Source organism: Monodelphis domestica, chromosome 7 (assembly GCF_027887165.1).
Source record: "Monodelphis domestica isolate mMonDom1 chromosome 7, mMonDom1.pri, whole genome shotgun sequence".
NCBI classification, from domain to species: domain Eukaryota; kingdom Metazoa; phylum Chordata; class Mammalia; order Didelphimorphia; family Didelphidae; genus Monodelphis; species Monodelphis domestica.
In genome coordinates this window covers 114,747,792-114,766,811 of record NC_077233.1, presented here as the reverse complement: position 1 = coordinate 114,766,811, position 19,020 = coordinate 114,747,792, and the positions used below count along the sequence as shown (strand labels likewise).

The 19,020-nt window shown below is 33.9% G+C and overlaps 1 protein-coding gene across 17 annotated transcripts in view; it reads left to right on the top strand.

Moving 5' to 3' along the window:
* Window positions 1-19,020, top strand: part of CCDC171 (coiled-coil domain containing 171) — a 543,314-nt gene that overhangs the window by 483,689 nt on the left and 40,605 nt on the right. The gene's annotated exons all lie outside the window — the stretch shown is intronic.

The following is a 19,020-nucleotide window of genomic DNA, read 5'->3' as shown; positions in this document are numbered from 1 at the left end:
CAGAACAACAAGCATCGTGGGTCATGATTCTCATAATAATCTTTGGGAACAGCATTTGCTTAAAAGTGCTTCACTTGTGCCAAAATGGAATACCCCAGAGTGGACTAAATGATTTCTTTAAAATGAAATCTCCCACACCCAAGACATGAAATCCAACAATGTGGGTGGCCTAGGCACATCTTTTCTTACTGGTCAAACAAAGAAAACAGTACAGGAGTTACCCATGTGCAAAGATATTTTTATCCAAAGTGCATCAAGAATTAATAGAAAGACAATTGTATTGGATCGATTGATGTATGGGCGAGTGGGTAGATGAATGGGTATATGGATCAAGGAGTGGATGAGGTGAAAATAGAATGTAGGGGTTTTCAAAGAAAGACTTGGTCATCTCATAACATCCAATTGGCGAAAAGAGAATGGATCAAAACTGATTTAAAATTATGTGAAATTAAATAAGCAATGCTGTGCATGTTGTTGACCTTCTAGAAGAAAAACAATCAAACCTTTTTCTTGAAAAATGGCTATATTATATAGTAAGTTAACATTAAAGATGATCCAATTAATGTTGAAAGTGCTCCATTATATTTAAAATAATGAACTTTAGAGACAAAGACATTTAACCTTAAAAAAGTTGTATAAAGAACAAAAATAATATAAGAAGAAATAATTTTTCCATCTTTCAGTTAAAGAAAAGATTTTATAAAAAGTCTGACAAATTCATTATTTCCATGGTTCTGTCTTTTTTACTTAGGCCAAAAAGAGTTTCCAATAGCTTTTGAAGAACTTGTTTCATGCTAGAGAACACTGAAAGTATGTATCATTCCATGTTAAACTGTGATTTGAAAGTTAGGGAAAGTGTGTTTGTTCTTGGACTATATATAATTTGAAAAACATTCATGAAGAGAGGGGGAAATCGAAATCTCAGCTTCCTTAAAATAATTTTAGTGTGAAGTCACACCTTGAGAGAAGCGGAATCCAACCTATTCTTTTTAATGTTCTTTTTGTTCCTAGTGTTTGTTAGAGACCAAAAAGAAAGATAACCTTTGAGAGCATATAAGTGGCAAACTTAGGTTAAAGGACACTATTTTTCTTGCCTTTATCAAATTGCTTATTTCCGATGAGTCCTAGATGAAAATGTAGACATGGTTGATAAAATAGACTTTTCTCTATAGCTTAACTTGATTTTGAAATGATAAAATGATACTTTTGATACATTGTTTCATTATGCTTCTGAATGTTTATGGACTTGATTTAATATTCAAATAGTTAAGTTAAACTGTCTTTGAATAACTTAATTTACACATAGAAAATTAAAATGACTGCTGCTGCTGAAATTTTATTATGATGAAAAATTTTTTTCATCTTCTTGGTATCATATACATTTCAGAATTAAAAGTATTAAGTGTCATATACCTGAATCTATATAATATCAATGAGTATATAATTCTGATGAATATTATACAGATATGTTGAATTTTTCCATTTGTTATGATATCTTTGTTATGGTATAATCATATGTAGTAGTATTTTATCATGTTCTTTTATTTCCCTATTTATGCTTTTGTATTTAAAATGCAAAATTAAATATTTTTTCTATAAAATGAACTCTAGTATATACTTCATATGTATCAAAACTTCTGTGGATCTGGGATCTCATTAATGTGAGTATTCTGTACATCACTTAGCAATCCATCCATACCTCTTCATCCTGCATAATTTTTGTCTATTTTCTTCCACAGATAGATTAAATTATTTATTGAGCAATGACTATGTGCTATACATGGTGTAAACATTAAAGATACAAATTACAAACAAGCAAAATCTTATCTTTTCTTTTAAGGAGTTTAAATTCTAATGGGGGAAACAATGCATAAAGTTCTAGAAAATGATGATGAAAGAAGAAAGTTATCTGGATGGGGAAATGGTGAGGAGAGAGCTATGAAGTGACATAGAGACCCAGTGGTAGAATCTAAATTTCTATTGTGCTGAAGCTGGTTGGTGAGACCTACCTATATATTGTAAGCCTTCTTCTACATGATTTACCTTTTGTAGATACTATCGCAGCCTATAGCCTGCTCATATTATTTCTTGCCCTCATTACATGGTCAGCTCATTTTCTTTTCTAATCATACGTTTCCTGAAGCATTTCACATGTACAACTTTTTTTAAACCTAAAATATGGTTGAAAAGATGTTGGTATGTACTTGTTCCCACTGTGGAACCCTTAACTGACTTTTGTGCCATCTACAACTCTGAGTCTTTGGATATTGTGTAGTTTAAAGATTCAAAGTCATAAGAATATTTGAATTTTCAAGAAATAGGCCTATCTGAGATCATGATGTTATTATTAAAAACACTGCATAATTTGCCAAATGTAAAGCCATACCCTCCTAAATTCTGTTTCCAACTCATTGTACATCTGCACTTCCTTTTCCAGATATATAGACTAATGTACCAAGCCAATATTATTTAGCAATTACAGATCTTGCCAACAAGAACATATGGATGACTTCATTGTCTATAGGAAATTCCTTTTCTATTTTGATCTATTGGTGAACACCAGAAGGTCATTGGACAGAGTTGGACAGAGTTAGTTCTGTGGTTAAAACTATCAGGAAATCTCACATGATCTTAACATATTCAAGAAAGGCTCTGTCAGATAAATAACCTCCCATCTCAGTGCCTTTAACCTTGGCTATCCCATAGCCTGGAATTATCTTCTTAGCTTATTATATTCCATGGTTTTCTTCAAGATTTACTCAATTCTCCCTTTTTTTGTAGGAGGCTTTTCTTGGCTCTCCTATTGTTGGTGCCTTCCTTCTGAGGTTACCTTCTGTCTTTTTGTGAATAACTTGTGGGTACAGATTTTTTTTTTATCCTTTGCCTCCCTTTATTGGAATAAGAACTTTTTGAGGCCAGGAAGTGTTTTCACATTTCTTTGTATCTTCTGGGAAATAAAGCACAGTCCCTGCCACATAGTAAGTGCTTAATAAATATTTATTTGCTGACTGACTGACTGACTAACTGTTGTCTATCTAGTTAAGTTTTTTTTTTCAAAATCTATAAGCAAACAGGGAAAGATCCAGACTTTTCTACATCTTTCAGTCCACTGTAAATTATTTTGCTGTAGATAACTTCTTGAGAAATCCAGCCTGTTTCCTTCTCACATATTCATAAAGACTATCTCTGATACATTTTATATAGTTCTCATAATAATTTTTATGGATAAGAAAGGAGGCAGAGGCAATGTGGCATGGAAGATACAGTGTTGGGCTTAGAAAAAGGAAGACCTGAATTCAGATTCCAACACTGACACTTGCTAGTTCTGTGACCTTGGGCAAGTTATTTAATAACTGTTCCCTAGGACTTAATAAAGGTATATAATAAATCAACTGCAGTCAACATTATTAGAGAAAGTTACCACTACAGAAATATGTTAAGTTAGCAAATTTTTTAAAGATTCTTCAAGTAGTTAGGAGAAAATAAGCTTATGAGTCAGTAGTGTTATAAACTTAGTTCTTTTAGGGGCAACTGGATAGTCAGGAAGACCAGAATTAAAATCCCATTTCAGACATTTACTTGCTAACCATTTGATCTTGAGTAAGTCATTAAGTTTTGGTCAGGCTCAGTTTCCTCATCTGTAAAAATGAGAGAAATAAGAGCACCTACTTTTACATCATTGTTATGAAGACCAAATGAGATAACACAGATAGCATTTTGCAAACCTTAAAGTGCTTTATTGGTGTTATCTTTCATTATTACTACTATTAATAAAATCATATTGTCATCTCTTGATTTTTCCCATTATTTTGTTTTCTTTCCCCTATGGAGATGTCTTATAAAATGACCTCTCAAAGCTTGCAAAAGTTTTTCACCTTCAGCATGGATTTCCTTGTGGTATACCTGATCTAGTTTCTCTTACTGATTTAATTTTATCCTGTATTATTTTACCTTGCATAAGGCATAGCAAAATAAGATCTTAAGAGTCTACTGTCATTAGTTTCTTGTTGTTTTCCTGATACTAGTTCTGTCTTTAAATACTTAGTTAAGTCTAACACCAAGCTTCTCTAGTTCTCACATTAGATTTTCTGTTGACTAATTATTGCTTCTAGTACTTTTTAGTGTTTTATGAAATGAAACTGCTGAAAATATTCTGACATCCTCTCTTGATTTTTACAAGTGAATTTTTTTTTTGCTAAATCAGTGTTGTCCTTGGTAGCTACCCCATTCCATATGTCTAGTTTGCTGGCTAAAATATATATATATATATATATATATATATATATATATATATATAATGTATTTTACCTAAGCCTGAAATAGGAAGTTCAAAATTATGTCTATAATTCAATATTTTGATGAATCTTTGTTCTCATTGATTTAGATGTTTCTTTTATTGGTGCAGATAATGACTCATTGATACTTTACCTTATGTCATTCTTGTCTAATCTTTTGGTAAATCTTACAGACAAACCTAACATGCTTAGTATAGTCTTCTGGTTCTTTGAAACTTTAGTGGTATCATCGTGACATCAAGACTATCCATCTCTCTCTTAATACACGAATTGCCTAACTCCTTTTCAGTACTGCATGCTCTTGGTGACAGATGTGAGTTTAAAGTATTTTAATGGATTTTTTATTTATCATTATTGTTATTCCCTTTAAAAATGCAGATTATAACCTGTCCATGTTCTCTCATCCTGTAAGATATCTCCTATACATTTTCCATAGGACATTCATCCAATATATAGTCTCCTCTCTTGCAGTTCTTTTAACATTATGGGGATACCAATGGAATATATACAAGGTTGTCCTTGAGTTAACCTTTGGTTTCACCTCATGATCATGTCATCTTCTGTACTGAGCTTATATATGTCTGATAATATTTCTTATAGTACCTGTTTTACCCAAGTTTTGATTGGTAATGAGTTTCAGACTACACACACACACACACACACACACACACACACACACACACACACACATGTATAAATCTGCCCTCTTGCCCTTTAATTTTAATTCTTCAAAGTCCATAGTTTGACATTACTCATGGCCATATTTCATCATTGGAAGAATATTGTTAAAAAAGATCATTCCACTGGAGACCTTCTACCAATATGACTTTGAGATATTAACAACTATTTGAGTTCAGCCATTCAATCAGTTCTGAATTTATTAATTTTACAATTGTCTAATCCATGTTTCTCCATCTTTTTTCACAAGAATAATTAGATGAATAGCTATTTTTTAAGATGATAGATAATGTAAACATTTATTAAACATCTTCTATGTCCTGTAAACTATTAGAGATACATATATAAGCAAAAAGAAAGATAATCTTTGCTCTGTAGGAGCTTACATTCTAATGAGAAGGGAAGGCAATTTGGTAAAAGATGAGGTGGGGCAGCTAGTGAGGGATAAGCATGGGGAGGGGATGGGACAGGGAACAAAATCCAGAAGCAGTCTGAGGAATTATGGACTTAAACAAGTGTTTGATGTGAGAAAATTTGGTGTGAGCTCTTCCTCAAAAGGAGATTTAGATTCTCCTCATGAATCAGGAGGAGATGTTAGAAGTAGAAATGTTGACAGCATGAAAAAGATCCTTATTTATCAAATAGTTTGTTTGAAGAAAGCTCGTGAAGCAGATTTTGCCCTACCAAGTCAAATGCATTTTTATGCTCAAGAATTATGTAGTCTCCATGGGATCTTGTAAAAAGAAGCTCCAACCAGTCAGTTGTGTGATTGTAATGATGTGACCTACTGTGAGAATTTTGTTTGCAAAAAAATCTATTTCCTTCTTCTAACTTAATTAAGAAAGCTATTAATGTGTTTAGATTTTTCTCACAAAAAAATAGTTTAAGGACATAGCAAAGTATGTGATCAAGTGTGTTAGTAATTATTAATATTTTCTTAGTAAGCTTTTTTCTTGTAGTAATAAAGTCTGTGGCCATCTCCATGCCCTCCATATACTTCATTCCTTCAAATACCTTGAGTACCCTCAAAACTGAGTCTTCTTCAGGCTGGTTTTCCCTCCTTTGCATATCCTTATTCTAGGCCAGCTGCTCATTCCATTTTTTTGCTTCTTAGTACCACTTATACTTTTTCATGCAGCCTATCAGAGTCCAATTTCGATGTCTCCCATCATTAAAGGAAAAAAAAATACTTTTTATAAAAATCTTTACAAAGCCATTTTCCATCTTTTTCTTTTGTTCTTCCAGTTTCATCCTTGCATCATGTGCAAGTCAATGTTGGGAAACTGTTGTAGCCTACTTCTATCATGTATCCTTTTTGTTGCCCTTTGGGTGACCTATTAGATCATTAAACTAAAATTCTGCTTTCTTGCTTCACATTGTTAGTCCTTTTTAACAATGTTATTAATAAGGAGGAGAGAGTCTATAGTAACATCTTAACAGTGATTTAACATTTTTTATCTTTATCACAGTTTAATATTAAGAAAGCATAATTTTGTATGTTTAAGTCTGTCATTTTATGAAATATAAAAATTTAATGAAAAACCATAAAGCACCTATTATTTAACAAAAAGACATCTGTTCTAGTTAGTCTGGTAAAACATTATTTACTCCATAGATCATAGAGGTTCTCCAAAGCAATTGAAGTAAATATTTAAATCACTTTCAAAAATGTGGGTTATATACCCAATAGACCAGGCAGTTTTAAACTTAAAATGCAAACGGATGTTGTCAAAGTAATTTATCTGATTTACAGTTTTTTTTTTACAATTTTCATGATTATAAGTTTAAGAGTGAAATCTTTCTCCAGTCACTATTTCCTTCTTTATGCACATACATTTTCACTACTATTAGACTATTCACAAAAGTTTGACTGCTTGTAATGATTTTTGACATTGAATAATTATGTTGGGTGTACATTTTTGGTAAATGCTCGTAACTTAAAAAAATCACTCATATACTATATATAACATATATGCATTTATATTATATATATTCATATGATGAGAACCCTTGTACATTGTGTCATATATACAAAATGTTAATAACAGGGTTATAAAGTTTATAGGTTTTTTTAAACTACTAATATTATGGGACTTTCCAAAATTAAATTCTATGCCTTGCTGAATATTCGTACTGAGGCAGGATTCCCCAAACATTTGATATCACCTGACTGATCTTTTTTAAAGAAAATAAAAACAAAGCCTTACCCTCTATCTTAGAATCAATACTGTGTATTAGTTCCAAGGCAAAAGAGCAATTAAGGTCCAAGCAGTGGGGCTTAAGTGACTTACCCAGCATCCCACAGCTAAGAAGTGTCTGAGGTAAAATTTGAATCTAGGTTCTCCTATCTCTGGATATGGCTCTTAATCTACTGAGCCACTTAGCTTCCTCCATATTCGATTCATCACAAGGCACTTTTGGTCAGCCTTCTTATTCCTCTCCAACTTGTTTGAGTTTGGTTAATTCAGGAAGAGAAACATTCCACTTCTATGTTTATGAACTCTAAATTCAATTTGTTGTTATTCTACCTCTCCAAAATCCCAGGACTCCAGTCCCTTGACCCGTTTGTTCTTTACCAGGCCTTCACCCCAGAACTCATTACGTTTTTTCCCTTTCCACATCTTGACTTGAACTAGTTAACCAAAACACAGATCCTCTCTTTTGTATCTCCTGCCTTATTCTCTTTCTGAACTTGCCCAGACAAGCCCCAGTCCGGGGTTACTCCCATCATCTTCAACCTTCACTCCTCTTCACGTGCTCCCAATTGAGACCTGGAAAAGATCTGGGAAACCATGCTAGCTGGGTATAGTACAAATTTGTTATGCCACTGGAAGTAGGCACGTGTACTGCAACAAAGCAATCCTTTTACAAGTCCCCAATTAACTCCACCAGAGGAGCTTTTCTCCAACTACTTCATACCTTTTTAAACCTCCCAAAGCCCCCTTATCCGCACTGACTCAGAAAATTTTGCCTCATATTTCATTAAAAAGTTGAAGCCATTCACCAAGAGTTTTCTCTTCTCCCCTCCTCCTCAACTCCTTTCTCTCAGATTTTTCTGTCACTCCCTCTCTTCATCCCTGTCTCACATCAGAGGTGGCCCTGCACCTTGCCTCCCCACCCCTCTTCATGCACAAATGATCTCATTGCTTCCCATCTTCTCTCCCACTTTACAATAGTCAGTAAAAACTTAATAAGTGCCTTCTATGCACCAGGTACTATGCTGAGCACTAGGGGTACAAAGAGAGGCAAAAATAATTCTTGCCTCTAAAGATCTTAAAGTATCCCTGGGAAGATAGCAAGTAAACAAATATGTGCAAACACTTGTTATATAATAATATATAATATATGTATACATATTTTATATATACATATAAATAAATGAATGAATGAATATATATATATATATATATACTGTATATATATATATTCTCTAAAGCCTTTACAAGCATGTCCATGTTTGGCTATTCCTCAGAAAACCCTCACTTGATTCATCCATCCCTACTAGCAGTCATCCCATGTCTCTCCTATGTGGCTAAAACGCTTGAGAAAGTTATCTCTAATAGATGCCTCCATGCTTGCTTTGGCAGCACATAAACTAAAATATAATAGATGCCTCCATTTCCTTTCCTCAGGCTGGCTGCCAGGCTGATCATTCAATGGAAACTTGTCTCTACAAAAATGTTACAAATCATCTCTTAATCCCCAAATCTACAACCTTTACTCAATCCCCAACCTTCTTTGATCTCTCTGCACTTTTTGACACTGTTAGTCACCTCTTCTCCTTGATACTCTCTTCTCTCTAAGGGTTCATGACATCACTCTCCCCTAGTCATCCTCCTCCTTGTCTGACTGCTCTTCCCCTGTCTCCGCATCCAGAACACATCCAGGGCCCTGTCTTAGACCTTTTTCTCTTTTCCCTTTATACTATATCACTTAGTGATCTCAGCAACTCCCATAGATTCAATTATCATTGCTATATTTATTATTTTTTAATCTACTTATCCCACCCTAATCTCTTTGCTGACCTCCAGTCTCGCATCTCCAATTTCCTGTTGGACATCTTGAACAAGACGTCTTGTAGATATCTAAAATGAATTATTTCCCAAAGTGGCCATATCCTCTTTTCCCCAAGACTCTCCCTCTTCCTGTCTTCTCTATTAAACTGGAAGATACTATCATCCTTGTAGTTACCCAGCCTCAAGGCCCTGGTATCATCCTCAAGGCCCCACTCTCTGTCTCCACATATCCAATCTGTTGCTTAGGTCTGTTGATTTTTCTTCTGTTACATCGATTGCATATGTTGGTGAATATGTAGTCTGTGGAGTCCTGGAACCCCGGCTTTTAAATCCTCATAACAGTTTTTGTCTTTTTTCCCTAGTCTCAACCTTCTCCTTAATGGGGTGGGGTTTGGGAGAAAAGAACAAAATGCCCTATAAAGAATAGGAAAAGGAATTTAACTTATGATTTCATTATTTTTGGGAACTCCCATATGGGGAAATGCCCTCCACCAATATATGTTGGCTCTGATTTGCAGAATCACATATCCAGGATGTTTCAGTAGGAGGAATTGAACAAAACAGATAATCTATTTTTTTCTTTATATTTTAACAAAATACCTGTGGGTTGTGTCCTATTCCTCTTATAGAATATGTTGAGAGCAAGAACTCTCTTGATTTTTGTCTTTATATTCCTCATGGCCTATTACAGTGCCTTTCTCACTTTATAAATGTTTGATATGAGTTGAAATTGAAGGTTTTGTGACATAAGTGGATGCTATTAAATGATACTTACAACAAGATAATAATACCATAAAATTATTTTAAAATATTAATTTCAAAATCATGTTTCAAAATAAAAGTAAAAGTTCAGAGTTATATCACTTATTTCATTCTACGTGTTAGGTTTTTATAGAGTAGGATTTATGAATGACATAAGGTAAGACAGATTCCAAATTAATGGAGTCTAAATTAATATATATATAATTTCTGTCACAATATTTCCAATATAGTCAAAATTATTTTTTCTTACCCATCCTAATTTCAGTATGCCAGCATGGGACTGCAAAATTTGAAAAAGGAATTAGGCTTTTCTTTTTCTTTCATACCTTCCCATATTTTCTTTATCTTTTGGTCATCTGTTTCAGACTGTGACATATGCATTCATTGTCTCTGAAATCTTTTCCATTAAAAATGAGATAAAGAAAGAAAAAAGAGAAAGGAATGGCTGGTGCATCTAATCAGCTTGTATAGTTATGTCTGATTCATTGTCAATCCGAGTTCAGGAACTAAATATATCTCATTCAGTACCAAGCACACTATTATTGTTTATTAAACAAATAATAATTGTGATGGTAGACTATATAATAGTAGACTTTCTAGATTTTAAAAGGTAACACAAAGAATGGTGAAGAGGAAATACTGATTAATTTGTATAAAGGTCATTGGGATACTTCATAAGATTAACTGTGAAAAAGTTTTTTCATTTAATTGTCACACTTGTATTCCCTAATGAAAAATATGTATTTTCCCTTCCTGTACCATCCTTTTCTTCCTTCAGTAAGTTTTGGGATAAACAGAGAAGTCTCAGTACATTTCAACCTACAGGTATTCTTTCCAATGTTTTCCTTAAATTCTTTCAAGGCTTAATCCTCCTGTCAGCATTCTTTCTGTTCTTCATATAACCTTGTCCTTACTATTTCTGATTGCATGTTGCATCACTGGAAGAGCATATAAGCTGTTTGAGAGCAGAGAGTTTCCCCTTTTGTCTCTATATCCCCATACACAATGTTTTACAAACATCAGACACTTAATAAATTTTTATTTAATTAAAGCAAATGACAACAACAAATGATGAATCTGGTAAATCAGAAGTTCATGCCAAGGAGTTTGGCCTTCCTGAGAGTTGGACTGAACCTCTTGAGATTCAGCAGTTGAACTAGATTAGAACAAGACTGAATGGGGAAATGAAATACAAAACAAACTACAGGCTGCCATGCTAATTCTACTTAATAGCAGGTTCTCCAGGGAAGATTTCCTGTTTCATATCAAAACATGGCAGCATAATAACTCTTCAAGTTTTTTGGTGGAGGGGAGGGATGTGTTCAGTATTGTAGCATTTCTTTTCCACTGGTATTATTCAACCACCTAATTTTATCTAAAAGCTTCTGATTCCATTTTATGAAATGAAGAGAATAATTTACAGTATAAAAGAATAGCTAGGTGGCGCAGTGGATACAATGCTAGGCCTAGAGTGAGGAAGACTCATGTTCTTGAGTTCAAATGTGACCTCAGACACGTACTAGTTGGATGTCTCTGAGCAAGTTACTTTACCCTGTTTGCCTCAGGTTCCTTATCTGTAAAATGAGCTAGATAAGGAAATGGCAAACCATTCCAGTAGCTTTTTGCCACGAAAACCAGATGGAATCATGAAGAGTCAGACATCACTAAAAGTGACTAAAGAACAACAGCAAAGTTCTAAGACCTGATTTTAAATTCTTATGTAGAATTACAAAAACCTATGTGTGAATAGTCCAGTTTGACTGGAATGTGGAATTTTTGATGACTAAAATAATATCATGTGAGAGAGTTAGTTTGGAATCTGATAGGCCTTAAATGCCAGGGTAAAGAGTTTGTTTTTTTTTTCTTTTTAGCAACATTATATACACACAAATACACACACACACATGAACATGGAATGAATTCATGACATTGGTAAATTGAATATGACAGCCAACTTATATGCTTAAAATTCTAGATGTGAAATAGTAGTTATATTTATTTTGAAATGTAAAGAAAAAGAGAAAATTACATTGGTTCACAAAATAGATTTTTTTATATTCGTGAGAATGATCACAGTGATGTTAGTGTCACTAGCATTTTATTTTGATTTTCTTAACTAACCAGTGATACATATACAATACTTTTTGACATTTTTTTCTTCTTGGCACTTTTTTTGAGTAATGTATATAATTTCCCATATTTCAAGACTGGGAACTAGTGTAGGACTTGTTGAATGTGGAGGAAGTAGAACATGTTAATTTTTTTGATAGTCAAAATGGCATGCTCATTGATCCTAACTTTTGCATAAAATGCTGCATAGTAGTAAAGTATTTGCATTTGTAAATATTAAGAAAAAGAGATCAAGTATAATGAAATAATGAAGAAATGACAAATAACTGTCATTATATGCCTGGATATAAGAAAATAAATTATTTGTTATCAATTTTTATAAAATTAGAAATATTTATTACAAAATCACTATGGTCCACATTTTATTATGGTTTTTAGAGCCCTTTAAAGTCATAAGCACTTAAAAACTCTTTCATAGGTTACTTATATAATTTCTTTGGATAAAATTATACATTCCTGATGTCATTGTTTAATGTACTTTAAAAATACCTCTACTGAGTTTTCAGAACACATTTGGCTTTTATACCAAAGTGTTATATTTGGTGAATAAAAAATGAAAGAAATTTGATTCACTTAAGATGGGATTGGTTGCAGAAAATATTAGTTCCCTTTACTAAGTGGTATTTAAAGATCACAAATTTAGTTTCTTTGGAAATTATGTTTCAGTACCTGAACTAGCAATGATCTTTAGAGGTTAATTGGGCTCATGAATCGAATAAGTGTGCATGGTTTTGTTGAACTAATTATTTAGCTGTTATTTGAAAACACTCTGAATTAGGGCTTGTGTAGATATATTGGGCCAAAAACAATAGAAACAGTAACCCTAGCTCACCCACACTCAAGTTGTTTATAGCTGATAAGCTTGATTCTTTGCCCAGTTAGTGTATTTTGGAGTTTGCATTTACAAAAGGCATTCATGTTAGATAACTGAAATTGAGCCTAAAATGTTTGACAGATTTTTATTTTACCATTGCTTTAAATATCAACTGATAATTTTTGAAGATTGGCTCAGGAGGACAGTTTTGTACTCTGATTGACTTTATTTAAAAGATACACAAGATAATAAATTAATATGACTTGCCATTTGGGGTGCATCTTGCCCTAGCAAATGCAGCTGTTGTTCTAAGCCCTGTCATTTTGTTTAAGACATGTGTAAGAGTACCAGGAAAGGAAATCTCAAGTCATTTTAGGGAAAAAATACAAACCTTTTAAGAAAGGTAACAAAGTTTCCAGGGAGGACTTTCATTCTGCTTACTTACATTTCATTAAGTTCTAAACAGAAATAAAAAATTTTTGAAGTTAGTTAAGCCAAATGAGTATAACTTTTAAAGTAGAAGGAAAAAATCTCTCTATAAATACACAGGTATGTATGCATGTATGTATATATTTGTGTGTATTTGTTGCTTCTACTTAATTGTAAAAGCATTTGATAGTTTTCTCATTTACCTTTTATTTGACTTAAAAACTGTATCTGGCCATGGAACTTCTTAGCATCTAATTAGAGTGTTTTCAAATCCCCTTATTTATTTCTATTTAAAATTCTATTTAAAATAGCGTTTTCAGCAACAAAGGATCTCAGCATTGACAAATTTCATTTTCTTATTCCATGCAACATCTAAACAGAAGTCAAAGAAGCCATATTTGATCATTGGCAAATGACTGTAATTTGTTAAGCTCCTGTAAGGATGGGGCTTTTGTGTTGTGGGGATAGGGACTTTTTAATTTTTATCTTTTTATCCAGCACCAAAAGATGCCTTGCCTATTGTTGGTACTGAACAACCATTTGTTCAATTTAATTAAATTTTGCTCTAGTATCTTTAGAGGCTTTGAGTAACAGAGGCTATGTCACTTGGTCCCCCATTTGTCTCAAGCAGTTCACCCAACATATATGGTGGTCATCGTTTGTAAATCTGTAATTTGCTCCAAAGCAGGTTTTAATTTTATATATCAGAGTAAGCCACTTTGAAGCCATAAAACAGTAGTGTTGCAGTATAGGAAGTATATGTTCTAGAAACTTTACTTTCTTAAAGTTATCCCAGATAGTAGAGTTTTGTCAAAATATGCCCAGCCTAATTTGAAGAACTGCTAAACCTTTGGCTGGGATTGGCTTAGGTGAGTTGACACTAAGAATTCTTCCCTGTAATTGGATTGTCACCGTTGATTTCTGAAGAGAATCTATAAAACCAGAACCATACATACATCTCTCATAATAATATCTATTTCAATAGCTGTTGGTGAATGATGCTCATCAAGAGCTTCTATCAGATTCGTGTTTTCTGTGCTTCTGCATTCCCAGTCCAGACACCCTCCCTCCCGTTCTGGACTTTAGGACATGCATAAAAACAATCAGCTCGGGTTACACAGCTTGTGCCATGAGAGAAAAGCCTACCAGTGCTTACATTTTAAAAAATTGCTCATTTGTAGCTGTGTTTTCAAATATTGTATTTTTTCATAAATATACTATGAAAATCATGTTAAGATGGTCCAAAGATGTAGTTTTTTTTTTTCTGGAATAAAGATTGTTTAATTGTGCCTAGACCTTTCCGTTCTGGTATTGCAAATCATTAATGCTGTAGATAATGATCACACTCCAGGTACCATTATACTTCCCTGTTGTGTCTTGACACTGTCATATACAATCACATTGTAATTAAGAGGCATATGTACATATATATATATATGTATATATATATATATATATATTTACAATATATTGAAACTCTTTATTAAATCTTACTGCCAGTATGGAGGAGGGCCTAGGGATTTAGTCTGAAATGAAACTTGTGCCTGGATTTTGATTTTGTTCTGTTTTGAATAGCTTATTGCATCACTTCAGAATTTTAGCATTTCCTGTCCTGTTCCAGGAATAAAATGACTAAATTGTAGTCACACCAGCTCTGAGCACACGGACAAGAAGGAAAGTAGTTCAGCAGCGTGCTGTGTGTGAGCAGTTAGAGGGCAGGCAGACACCATGCACCTTGACCATCTATTATGAAGCTTTTTGCTGTGGTGTCAAGTGAAAGCAAGTTAATTGGGTGAAGCTGTAGAGCATGTTAGGGGCATGGGAAAGGGTTGCTATCTGACAGCTGAATGTCAGCAAAAGCTAGTCAAGTGTGGCTGAGAGACAGAGACCTGTCACAAAGTTCATGTGGACTCTGGCCCAGTTAGGGAGCTGAAATGAAGTTCAGGCTCACTTTCTCCCTCATTGCATTCAAGCACCTTAAAGGATTTTACACTGTATGTGTCAGCCCTTGTTCTCTTGGCTGTTTCCCCCTCACCCTTCTGCATTCAAATGATTGAACAAAAGATGCTAATGTTTGGTTGGCAAAGTGAATGTAAATATATTGTTTTCTCCTTTACTATTGCAGCCCAGATAGACATTAGACTCAAAAGAAACTTTGAAGGTTTTACCTCAGACAAATAGACGACTTCAGGATTGAACTGATAATAGAATATATTTCTCAAGAGATAATGAAAATTGACAATTAAAACTTGAGAATATGCAATGAGTTTCTTTCCCATATATAGTAAAAATGCTGGCTTTAGGACTTAAGAGTTCCATGAATTGCTTGAGACTGAGCACGTTGCCAAAGTCACGTTCCTATTGTCCCTGGTCACAACCTTCCTTCCTTCTCTTTCCCCTGGCTTTAGGTAGAACCCCTAGGACAATCACCAGAAAAAAGAAAGATAAACACGGAAGGGAATATTAGCTCTCCCTGAGAAGTTGTGTGGAGAAATAATCAAGAAGAGAGCATGTCTGCAATTGAAAAAAATGCCAACAAAACACAAAAAACTCTGAAATTTAAAGGGAGAAAAACTGTTTGCAAGGAATAGAAAAAAACAACTTAATAACAAAATGTGTCTTATATTGTAGATATCATCACACCATTCACAATAAATCAATAATGATGCATGTTAGCTCATCAGATAAAAATAAAGACTGCATTCAAACTAGAGAAAGTGGAAGGATCCTGTTAAATAAATAACTTGGGTGAAAAGTCTTTCTTTCTCTGGACAAGGAAAGTATATTCCATTAGTAAAGATTTTGGAAACTTAGGTTAAAATCAATGCAAGCTAAGTATTACAATATAAAAAGAGCACCTACAGTAATTGTCTGATGTCTCAATGCATTATAGACCTTTTAAAGAAAAATGTCTCAGAATTGAGAAATACAGCATGTGGATTATGAATAATTTTAAATCATTTTTGGTAGATCCTCTTTAGATTTCTTATACAGGTATTCCCCTGCTAAGTAGATCTTATTCTCAGAGAATTAACAACAACAATAATAATTTTTAAATAGCACTTTACAAATATCTCATTGGAACATCACAAGAACTGAATGCTATTATTGTAACCATTTTATAGATGAGGAAACTTAGGCAAGCAGAGGTTAAATGACTTTGCTGGAGTCATACAAATCTTCCTGATTCCAAACCCAGTGCCCTATCCATTGCAGTACCTCATTTCCTCTAATGAATTAAAGAAGTAGGACATAAACTTGTGGTCTGAAACTTGTCTATCAATTGTCCTAATCTTTTATTGTCTGTTATAAAGTCTAAAAGATTAAAATTTCATATAGTGAATCTGCCAGAGTCCTGAAAAGTAAAACATCTGTCAGGGTGGGGTTAGGTTCAGCTCTCTTCCTCTCGTTTAATTCTTCTTTCAGGGCCAAAGTGGCAAAGTCGGGATAATTTGAAATGCCTTTATTTTTGAAGCAACAGAAACAATATATCTGCTTTTAATCACAAGGGCATTTTATTTAGAGGCTAACCTTCCCCCAACCCCCCCCCCCCAGTGCATTCACTAAAGTCTGGTATGAATATATTGAAAATACCAAATTCTTCCTTGATCTCATTGGTGTGGATGTGCCCTCCTGTAATGCAGGTGCCAGTTCATCCATGCTTGCCCATCTGTTGTGACTATTGTCCCTGGCCTCCTATTGGGTCACCAAAGAAGGTTTCATTCCCTTTCTCTTAACCTTAAGGGGATGCCAGTGCAACTCAGAGGCATCGATTAAGCTTCTCTTTTCCCATGTGACCAGCATGCCCTTTTCTTAAACTGGTGCCTTTCTTTGATGACATCCCTTCCACACTGTCCCCTTTGTAATTCCTTGTTTGCCCCCCATAGTGCTACCTTGTCACACCTACCATTTGCATTTCCTTTGCCTTCTGGGTAATGCTTATTTTAATTTTTAAAATGATGGTATTCCGTGTCTCATAGTCTTACATTCATAGCAAAAGGGTCAGCTTTTGTTTCAGGAGTTTTGGAGTCATTTATAGAACTTAGCACAATTTCAGAAAGGGCAATCTTGACTTCTTTTCCCTTCCCGTTAAATTCAGGATCCAACATAAAGTTATTGCCCAAGCTATACCAACAGATAAACTTAACAAAAATAATGACTAGCATTTATAAAGTGCTTTAAAGTTTCAAAACATTTAAAAATTTGATCTCGTTTTTTCCTCACAACAACCCTGGAAAGTAGAATTCCTTTCCTAAATGAGGGAGCTAAGGAAGACTTGATAACTTGTTCAGGGTCACACAACTAGTCAGTGTCTGGGGCCAAATTTGAACTCTAGTTTTCCTGACTAGCACTCTATCATCTGCAGCATCTAGCTGCCTCATAACATGCTGTACCTCCATCCAAATCCCTATTTAAGTTAAAACTACTTAACAGCAACAATTGGCATGAGTTTGAGCTTGAAATGAGACTGAAATCAATTTCTTCCTCCTATTTTCATTTCTTCATTTGGTGGCAAATGCCTCTCCAACTAAGTGATTATATGGTATCCAGCATGTGTTCAAGGGGAAGGAAAAGTTAGCCCATATATACGTTTTATGTGTGCAAAAGAGTTTTTTTAAAGGATATTCTATGTAGTTAACTAGAGACAGGAATGAGATGCTGCAGATGTGTAGGGCAATAGTATGGCAGTTATTGATGGTGTGGTTGCTCTAAAGAAAATGCCCTACTTTATCCTTTTCACACAGGAAGTTTCTTCTGTTTCCTCCTCAGACATTACAGAATCATGACTGTTAGAAAACAATATGTTAATTGTTATCCCCATATCTGGGATCCACTTTGGCATCTTGTAGCATAGTAATTTGTAGATGAGGATAAAAGTATGGAACACAAGGTTACTCAGCAAGGGGAATTTGAAAGGTCATGTATGATGCCAGATACTAGAGGGGCCATGTCAAGGCCCAGGTGCATACTTATCTACTGAATTATTATTAGTCAAGGGTATCAGCTGATTTGGGGGGTGAAAATAAAGGAAAAAACAATGTATCCTTAAAAGAAGTAAATCCATTGGTATGTGCATGAATCTGACCAGGGAGATCTATATGCTATATATATATATATATATATATATATATATATATATATATATATATATATATATATATATATATATACACTAATTCATATTCCATGTGTAAGAACAGAATAAACTTCTCAAGCACAAAGAACCTCTCAAAGGGAGAAAGACCTTAGTACAATTATGTATAAATATGTGTATGCATGCAATATCAATTCATTTACATTTCTTAGAGTGAAGAAAAACAACCCTTGTAGTTACAAAATTCTAAGATGCAAAACATATCCTTATGCACATAATAATAAAGAGTAATAGAAATCACATGCTGACAATATTAAATGAATTGCAGCAGCCATGGTTAGCAAACCCTACAGTAATTTCAAAATCTGTGTAATAAATGTTCTTCATTCATTTGCATATTCCTTATGAACTGAACCTCCTCCATGATAGAGATAAATGCCCTTGATAAGCCAGTGTCTCCATTTTATGTCTTGCCTGATATTGAAGATTAGAGAGTCAACAAAACAAAGTTATCTCTGTTGCATTTATTTAAGAAATCTTATATACCTTCTGACATGCATAGGACTCATATTTTGGGGGAAGAGTCTTAAGGAGATGTTTTGTTTTACCCAATTAAATCATAGGAAAATAAAATCATAGGACCCTAGATTATGAATTGGATGATACTAAAAAGCTATTAAATACAAACTTCTTTTTATGGATATGAAAACTGAGGCTCAGAGAGTCTATCATTTGGTAGTTTCTTTTGCTTAATTTTATAATTATCTGTGACTCAGTTTCTTCATCTATAAAATGAAAGAA